The sequence below is a fragment of the Sinocyclocheilus rhinocerous genome, unplaced genomic scaffold (assembly GCF_001515625.1).
Source record: "Sinocyclocheilus rhinocerous isolate Xijiao unplaced genomic scaffold, SAMN03320098_v1.1 scaffold968, whole genome shotgun sequence".
Lineage (NCBI taxonomy): Eukaryota > Metazoa > Chordata > Actinopteri > Cypriniformes > Cyprinidae > Sinocyclocheilus > Sinocyclocheilus rhinocerous.
In genome coordinates, this window is record NW_015662082.1 from 205394 (window position 1) to 213328 (window position 7935).

A 7935-nucleotide genomic window follows, 5' to 3' on the forward strand; every position below is an offset into this window, starting at 1 on the left:
CCACGACTCTCCTGAAAAACTTTTTCATTCCGCGTCGCCCCATCAAGCTCTCGTTGGATCCGCTCCTCTGCTATCAACGAAAGGAACGTCTGTACTTCCTCAACAGGGGGAACAGCCACTTTTTAGTTGTTAAAAAAAGGTGCGCTCGTTCAAAACAGTTGCGTTCTATCCTTTGCTGGCTGTGCTGATTTAAATCTAGCGGTTCTGTTGTGTTTTTGTCGCAAGTTCAGTGACGCAGGTAGTGACGATTCTCTCCAGCCAATCCGTGATCAGCAGAGTTTACACGTCACGTTTTGGTAATGGTACGGTTCGCTTGGAACCCCAACCGAGGTGGTACTAAAAAAAGTACCAGGTACCAGGTACTGTACCCAGTGGAAAACCCCCCAAAAGTGAACCGTACCGAGCCGTACCGTGCCGTACCATGCAGTGGAAAAGCACCAAATGTGTATATAGAACCATCCTATTGTTTTCAAATTGACAGTAGCATGTACTCTGTTCACATGGACAGGAAGTGAAATTCACATACAGCTGCACACTGTATGCACATTCAAACCTCTTCTCATTTGAAACGACCACACTGCCACCCATGAACAGCACTCAACTTCAAACAAATGTTACAGCCATCTCACTTTTAACAATAAGAATCCTTCTGCAAAGCAAGCATAAGGGCAGACAGGGATCTCACATTCTTTAATAGGGTCTTTCATTATGTCATTGGTGAAAGGAGGCTTTAGAAGACTTTCATCTTGAAACAGTTCCTTCTTTAAACAACTGGGACTACCTCCCAAAAGATGTCTCAGCATCACAAAGACTTCTTCCATTCACAGACTTGGAGCAGAACCGCAACCCTGTGGATATGCCCATTTTCCTCTAGATTAGCCCCATACAAAATATACTATCACAGGTTTATTGTGGTCTAAGAGGTCACAGACTTCTTGAGGAGTGCAACTGGAATATCTGAGGAAGTCAACAGAATTAAAAAATTGTCTGCTGTTGAAATGATGGGTGAATGCATCCAATAAATGATACTTGAATGGGGAAAGGGCTCTCTTGTTTCAGATACACCAAACAGAGGTTTCATTTCTGACAGTGATATTTGTAGGTCGCTGACAATCCATTTCACTGGAGCATAATAATGTCTTTGTGAGACTCTTTTACAGACTGTACATGGCAATGATGCAGAATGAGCATGCCAACACAGCACACACAATGCACGTTATATTTCAGTGTTTCTGAAGGCCTTCTGTTGGAGCTTAATTTAAAAACTGCACTATAAATAAATAAATAATGAAAAAATGCTACAAGAAAAAAATTGTTAATTGGTTAACTGCAAGTATTTAATACATGTACCATTACAGTAAAATACTTGATTTTTGCAAACAAAAAAATAGGAGGGAGTCACCTTATAATTTACACTGGCTACGTTTACATGCAACCAAATTTTTTTTGTAATCAAAAAATTTGTTTGTAATCAGATTGTTGGTTCAATCGGACTGAAAAGCCTTCATGTAAACACCTTAATCGATCCAGATTGAAGGGGATGGTTTATTCCTTTTCTAATACGATTGAGAGTGCATGTAAACACTCGATCGGATTGAACCCCGAAACTGAAAGGACTGCGCATGTGCAGAGACGCAGAAATAGCGTAATGACGTATGATGCGCGGAACGAGCGGCTCTTTCTTTTGAATAAAGTGTCATATACAGGTGCATCTCAATAAATTAGAATGTCGTGGAAAAGGGAAACTCTATATGTGCAGTGTGCGCATGTAAAAGAAAAAATTAAAAATTCCGATTTGAAGCTTGTGACATAAACACGCACATTAACCCGATCACTTTATTTAGCACTATTTTAAACACTACATTCAGATTCATCAATCGGAATGAATTCAGTCCGATTGAACCAAAAATTGTGCATGTAAATGTAGCCACTGAAAATAATTAACAGGACTTTTTGATAATTTTTAAGTTAAATTTTTTTTTTCTTATTTGCATTAGGCTGTTCTGACTTACATTTTATGTTGTTTAGTGAATGTTTATGCAATTACTTCAGTATCACGTGAGTTACCCTGATGGATTTTTGTCTTTGTATGACACTGTACACTGTCTAGTCATTTAGAACGAACTTTGATTCATTATGTGGCCTTCTATTTTACCTGTATTATTATGATGGTTTTCAGTATATTTTAAGGTACAAAGCAGATTTTGGTACTACAATGCATATGCCTGGATAATGACTTCTCATATGATATGACATGATGATATATTCAGTAGTAAAAAACATTAAATGGCTGTTCAATGTCTCAAACCACCAGCTTTAGGATATCAGTTATTTACACTTAAGGTTATCATGAAAATCAGTAAATACTTCCTGAAATCTGAACAGGAAGGGCGACCATAATAATTACGTCCTGTGGACTGTAGCTACATCTGAAGAGTTTCGAAATTTGCTCGACCTTATGTATACAGGGCAATTTATTTTTACTAGGGGAGAGTGGGGAGTGTTGTAACATTCATTTAACCCAATAGAAAATAGCTACATGGGTTAAAAAAAAAAAGTCATACACTTTAACACATGACCACTGTATCATACATGACTGAGGTGTCAGAGATGTGTAAATCAAAAATTATTTTTACAAAACTAATTTTTAATATAAACTTGCACAAATTGTCAAATGTCTGTTTTCTATTAGTGTAACACAACCCATCTTGCAGTGTTAACGCCAGCACTCTTTGTACTTGACATTCATTTTGCAGTTTAGGGATGAGTTGTAGATATTCAAACTACTTTAAATTGTAGCAGACACATATTCTAACAAACAGTATATCAAAGTTTGAGAAACAAAAACACCGAGCTACAGACCTTGAAACAACTGTGTTAGATCACTGCTCTCCCCTACAGGTAGCCTATTAGTTATGAGAACTAAACCTACCCTGGACCATGTAGCAAACAACGTAGGCTACCATTACACACTTGCAAACGGATAAAACAACTTAAACACACTGTGTAGCGGGAAAATTGAAGAACGCATGCTTCAAGACACAAATACTTTACAAGAAACTCTATTTACATCAAGAATATCGAACAGGTGTGACAAAACACGGGATCATAAAACATCGGATAACTGAGTAGTCTCAATACACAACATCTGAAGAAAAATCTTTTGCCCACAAAGATCTGACCCTGTTAACCATTAAAAGTATACTGTATCTGATCTCTTATCTTTCAACAAGTAACAAGAGTCGCGCGACCAATGCACCACAGTCCTCCGCCGCCTTTATTCCTACGTTACTTCTGCAGCTCAGATTCAGAGTTTCGTACATCGTTGTCAGGATTAATTTATTTTCTCATTTATTTAATCTGAGACTAAATAAACCCGTTTAACATTTCCCACAGAAAGACAAGCGTTTGCAGACCCGTTGTAGCTGTATCGGTTTTCGCGCGCTCCCTGAAGTGAGCGATAAAGTCTAGATTATAAACATGCGGCCAGCGGTTTTTAAAACGGAACTATGAATTACCTTTTTTCCAAGGAAGTTTGTTTATACGTCCCTCTCCCGTGCCTGCGCTCCCTTTGTACAAGTCCCGGCGAACTTCTGCAGCTCAGATTCAGAGTTTCGTACATCGTTGTCAGGATTAATTTATTTTCTCATTTATTTAATCTGAGACTAAATAAACCAGTTTAACATTTCCCACAGAAAGACAAGCGTTTGCAGACCCGTTGTAGCTGTATCGGTTTTCGCGCGCTCCCTGAAGTGAGCGATAAAGTCTAGATTATAAACATGCGGCCAGCGGTTTTTAAAACGGAACTATGAATTACCTTTTTTCCAAGGAAGTTTGTTTATACGTCCCTCTCCCGTGCCTGCGCTCCCTTTGTACAAGTCCCGGCGAAGCGTCCTCTTCGCTCATGCGCACAAGAGCAGCACAAATCGCGCTGAACTCGACGCGAGGCACAATACATGTTCCCTGACGTGAGAGCGTGACGTACAAATAACTAAGTACACAAAGGCAGGTGCTCCTCTTACTGCTTAGGCTACTATATCAGCAGGGCCACTGAAAGTCAGCCACGTGTTATATGTTTCAATAAAATGATTAGAATGGTTTATATTTTAAGTTGAATTGTTTATTCTATAGCTGGGATCTATATCTCTTCTGGGGCATTTTCACTTTTTCCTCAAGTCATGCTAGCAATAGGCTATGTGAACTTTGCAAAGTTGTGACTTTTATGTTGGTTTTACTAAATGTTGAGCCTTTAATTGTATCCAAAACTTTAAGTTGAATGTTCTCACTTCTGCTCCTATTAATTAATACTGTGTTGCACTTATTTTGGGAATTTAAATGATCTAATGTGTGGCTGAACAAGGTAGGCCTACAGTCGTGAAATACAGTCGTGGTCAAAAGTTGACTTGCACCTTGCAGAATCTGTAAAATGTTCATAATTTGTATTATTAATAATTATTAATAATTTTAACAAAATAAGGGATCATAACATTGCTTGTTATTTTATTTTTTAATCTAGCCTGACTGCTCTCCTGAATAAGTGCTTTCACATAAGACAATTTCATAGCTGAATTTATGAAATGCCCTATTCAAAATTTACATAATATAGGCTTGATTCTTAATACTATGTGGTGTCATTACCTGGATCACCTTTTGTTTTGTTTTTGTGATGTGGCTGTATTGGAGGGTTGAGGTGGGATGTTTGGCTTCATGTAGGCCATTAACATTTTATACCGTATGAGAGAATTTCTGAAAATATTCAAACGTCTAAACAGCATTTTGGATGCTTCAAACAACAGCCATGAGTCATTTCGGTAACACTTTACAAAAAGGTTTCATTAGTTAACATTAGTTAACTACTTTAGTTAACATGAGCTAAGAATGAGTAATGATTCTACAGCATTTATTAATCTTAGCTCATATTAATTTCAACATTTACTAATGCATTATTAAAATCAAAAGTTGTGTTTGTAAACATTAATGCACTGTGAACTAACATGAACTAACAATGAACAACTGTATTTTAACTAACTAACGTTAACAAAGACTAATAAATACTGTAATAAATGAATTGTTCATTGTTTATGTTAGTTAATACATTAATACATTTATCAAAATTCAAAACGAATCTATTTGTTTTATTTTAAAACAAGAAACATGTCAAAAAAAATGTCAAATGTAAAATAAAGTAATTTATCAATTGTTAACTAATGTTAACAAATGACACCTTATTGTAAAGTGTTACTGTTATTTCTTGAATAGAGGTCATTCTGAAGCTTGCTCTTTATACATTTTAAATTAGCAAATAGCACGCTATGACTAAAAATTCAGTCTATTTTAATGTCTATGTTTGTAATTATTTAAAGTTTATGAGAACTTTATGAGAACAAAGTTTATGCTGAAAATAGGATCATGACAATGCTTCTCAGAATGCAGAACACTTAATCAGTACTGACCTCTAGTGGTTACATTAGGTAGTTCAGTATGGAGCCACAATACAAAAAAAAGCATAAAGATGTTTGTAATTATTTAAAGTTTATGAGAACTTTATGAGAACAAAGTTTATGCTGAAATAGGATCATGACAATGCTTCTCAGAATGCAGAACACTTAATCAGTACTGACCTCTAGTGGTTACATTAGGTAGTTCAGTATGGAGCCACAATACAAAAAAAAGCATAAATTCATGAAGTACATAGAAGTCCCATCTGAAAAAGCTATCCTTACCAAACACTCTGCCATCACTGCATCTTTCTCATTATAAGGCAAGTGCTGAATATTCACTTCTTAAATATTTTTTGCAATGAAAATTCCCTATAGCAATGTAGCTCTAAATGTAAATTGCATATAGCCTTCCACTGTGCAGTGCTGCTGCCTACTTTTCATACTGTCTGTATCAGAGAAATGTCTGAAGTATATCTTAGTAAATGTTCAATCTCTTGCATACATTAATAATGTATGCAAGTAGGCTATGTATGCGTAGGGGGAACCACTCTATTTGTTTGTTGGCCTTTATTTTAGAACGGAACAACCACTGAATAAAAATAGAGATAAAAGTGCCTAAAGCCTCTCTAAAACTAGCCAACAAACCAGCCTGTCTAGTAGCCTATGGGAGACAAGCTAAAACCAACAAACAAGGCAGTGTGAAGACTGTACTTGAAGTTAGTTGACAACACTGTGGAAAATCATGCACTCTTTTTAGACCACTCAAACTCAAAAATGTGGACAGAAATCTTACAGGTGCGATTAAATGGGTTAACAGAAATGTCTCCATTCACCCTAAAACTGCTTCTACTCGTGTAGAGTAGTAGTAACCTCAGCTCCTCACTTAGTCAGCCCTATGATCATGATGACACAGCACAGGCCAGGCATGAGGGGGCTTTCATCCACACCCCCGTTTCCACAATGCAACATTGTTTTGAAACTTCCACGCAGTCAGTCAGTCAGTCACACTGTGGTATCAGAGAAATTTCTGAAGTATATCTTAGTAAATGTTCAATCTCTTGCATACATGAGTAATGTATGCAAGTAGGCTATGTATGTGTTGGGGGAACCACTCTATTTGTTTGTTGGCCTTTATTTTAGAACGGAACAACAACTGAATAAAAATAGAGGTAAAAGTGCCTAAAGCCTCTCTAAAACTAGCCAACAAACCAGCCTGTCTAGTAGCCTATGGGAGACAAGCTAAAACCAACAAACAAGGCAGTGTGAAGACTGTACTTGAAGTTAGTTGACAACACTGTGGAAAATCATGCACTCTTTTTAGACCACTCAAACTCAAAAATGTGGACAGAAATCTTACAGGTGCGATTAAATGGGTTAACAGAAATGTCTCCATTCACCCTAAAACTGCTTCTACTCGTGTAGAGTAGTAGTAACCTCAGCTCCTCACTTAGTCAGCCCTATGATCATGATGACACAGCACAGGCCAGGCATGAGGGGGCTTTCATCCACACCCCCGTTTCCACAATGCAACATTGTTTTGAAACTTCCACGCAGTCAGTCAGTCAGTCACACTGTGCACTTCTCATTGGTTTAGCTCTCCATACACCCCTTTCCGCAGTATTTCCGCCTTCATATTTTTGTTTCCGCGAGAGAATGAGTTGTACGAATTAGACATATTTTATACAACAGCGAGATTTTTACATCAGCAATAATCTTGAAATCTGCAGTCATGTCAGACCGGGGTTCTTTCGACACTAATGTTGTGACTTTGACGAGATTTCTGCTTGAACAGGGCAGAAAAGCCAAAGGCACGGGCGAGCTGACAACACTCCTGAACGCGATGTGCACGGCTGTAAAAGCCATCTCGAGCGCTGTCAGGAAAGCAGGTATCGCGCACCTGTGAGTATGCACGGTCGCTGCTGCCTACTTTTCATACTGTCTGTATCAGAGAAATGTCTGAAGTATATCTTAGTAAATGTTCAATCTCTTGCATACATTAATAATGTATGCAAGTAGGCTATGTATGCGTAGGGGGAACCACTCTATTTGTTTGTTGGCCTTTATTTTAGAACGGAACAACCACTGAATAAAAATAGAGATAAAAGTGCCTAAAGCCTCTCTAAAACTAGCCAACAAACCAGCCTGTCTAGTAGCCTATGGGAGACAAGCTAAAACCAACAAACAAGGCAGTGTGAAGACTGTACTTGAAGTTAGTTGACAACACTGTGGAAAATCATGCACTCTTTTTAGACCACTCAAACTCAAAAATGTGGACAGAAATCTTACAGGTGCGATTAAATGGGTTAACAGAAATGTCTCCATTCACCCTAAAACTGCTTCTACTCGTGTAGAGTAGTAGTAACCTCAGCTCCTCACTTAGTCAGCCCTATGATCATGATGACACAGCACAGGCCAGGCATGAGGGGGCTTTCATCCACACCCCCGTTTCCACAATGCAACATTGTTTTGAAACTTCCACGCAGTCAGTCAGTCA

General features: G+C 37.9%; 1 protein-coding gene across 2 annotated transcripts in view; it reads right to left on the minus strand.

The window, feature by feature from the left end:
• Nucleotides 1-3934, minus strand: part of LOC107727443 (KN motif and ankyrin repeat domain-containing protein 1-like) — a 60557-nt gene extending 56623 nt beyond the window's left edge. Inside the window, exon 1 of one of the 2 annotated variants that reach the window (XM_016537313.1) lies at nt 3818-3934. The gene's annotated coding sequence lies outside the window, so the exon portion shown is untranslated. Of the gene's footprint in view, nt 1-3518; nt 3591-3817 lie in introns of those variants that run through there. The other variant, XM_016537312.1, reaches the window with a different exon arrangement.
• Nucleotides 3935-7935: the final 4001 nt, after the last annotated feature.